Source organism: Chrysochloris asiatica, unplaced genomic scaffold, assembly GCF_000296735.1.
Source record: "Chrysochloris asiatica unplaced genomic scaffold, ChrAsi1.0 scaffold00095, whole genome shotgun sequence".
In the NCBI taxonomy this organism is placed as follows: Eukaryota; Metazoa; Chordata; class Mammalia; order Afrosoricida; family Chrysochloridae; genus Chrysochloris; species Chrysochloris asiatica.
Genome location: NW_006408613.1, coordinates 4,676,859 through 4,678,911, shown reverse-complemented (window position 1 = coordinate 4,678,911; position 2,053 = coordinate 4,676,859).

The following is a 2,053-nucleotide window of genomic DNA, read 5'->3' as shown; positions in this document are numbered from 1 at the left end:
AGGGGATTGGAACCATGGCAATGAAATGATATATGATGGAATGAATGTAAAACTAAAGTTCTCTCATGTAAACATGTAAACTATCATATAATTCACAATAAAACATTAAAAATTAAAAAAAAAAAAGTCAAAGGATGGAAAAAAATAGACCAAGCTAATTATAATAAAAAATGATTGGAGTAGCAGCACTAATCTCTGATAAAATAAACCTTAAGGCAAAAACCATCATAACAGATAAAGATGGACATATCTCATGATTAAAGGGACAATTTAACAAAATGACATACCATAATAAATATCTCTGTTCCCAATGAAAGAGCTCCAACATATATAAAGCAAATGCTAACAGATTTGAAGAAAGAAATAGATTAATCTACAATAATAGTGGGTAATTTTAATACACTGATTTAAAAAATGGAGAGAACAACCAGAAAGAAACTTGACAAAGACACAGGGGAACTAAACAACACAATCAGTCAACTGGACTTCATAGATGTATACAGAGCATTTAACCCAACAACAGCACAATACACAGTCTTTTCCAGTACACATGGAACATTCTCCAGAATAGATCATGTGTTAGGCCACAAAACAAATCTCCATAAATTTACAAACATCAAAATACTACAAAGCATCTTCTCAGACCACAATGCTACCAAATTAGAAATCAACAATAGGAAGTCCAAGGAAATAAAGTCAAATACTTGGAAACTGAATAACACCCTTCTGAAAAGTGACTGGGTAGTAGAAGAAATAAAACATGAACTCACAAAGTTCCTAGAAACAAACGAGAATGTAAACACAATATACCAAAATCTTTGGGACGCAGTGAAAGCAGTGCTGAGAAGGCAATTTATTGCAATAAATACACACATTCAAAAAGAAGAAAGAACCAAAATTAACACATTAACACAGCATCTACAACAATTAGAAACAAATCACTAGAAAGAACCTACAGCCACCAAAAAGAAAAAAATAATAAAGAGCAGAGCAGAAATAAGTGAGATAGAAAACAGAACAACCATAGAAAGAATCAACAGGACAAGAAGCTGGTTCTTTGAAAGGATTAACAATATTGACAGACCATTGATAAAAGCTAACAAAAGAAAATAGGGAGAAGACACAAATAACATGCATTAGAAACCACACAAGAGAGGTCACAACGGAACCAAAGGATATCAAATGATAATAACAGAATACTATGAAAAGTTGTACTCCAACAAATTTGAAAACTTAGATGAATTGCGGGGAAACCAGCTCTCCACGGGGGTCGTGGGACACGAGAGGATACGCGGAATCAGCGGATGAAGAAATGAATACAATCGAAAGGCTTTTCAGCTTGCTCTGCTGTCCGGCTGTTCTCTCCAGCTTTGGCCTTCTCCAGCTTCTGCCTTCCGCTTCCTGCTATCTGCTCTCTCTGCTGCTACTGCTCCTACTTTCTGTCTCCTACTTCTTTCTTCCTCTGCCCCTACTGCCTCTACTCCTGCTCTCTGCTGCTGCTTTTTTCTACTTCTACTTCTTTCTGCCTCCTACTTCTTTCTGCCTCTGCCCCTACTGCCTCTGCCTCTACTTCTTTCTGCCTTATGCCTTATGATGTCTGCCCTCTGCTTCCTTCCTCCTCCCTCCTTTCCTCTGCTGCTTCTGCCCTCTTTCTCCTCCTCCTACTTTCTGCTGGCCCAGCTCAGCAAGTCTTTATTTTTTATACTTAAAATTATACAGGACATGAATTGACACTTTTATCTTTTTTTTTTTTAATTATTACACAGTTAGTCACAACATTCTTGCACCTGGTCATTAGATAACCTTGACAAAAATACTTCTGTGATGTTCAGACTGACCTTCATCTCCTTTCCCAGTATGAGATAAACTGATTCTTCTTGTTTCTACTAAAAGATTATAAACTTTCTATCCTACATAATGTGCTATTATTTTCATAATAAAGGTATTCATTAAATCACTTAAAAGCTATGTGGCATAAAGCCCAACCTGGCTACTTGCTGCAAGAAGTGTAGATTATTAAGTCAAAACTATCCTTCACTTAAGTTCATTATTG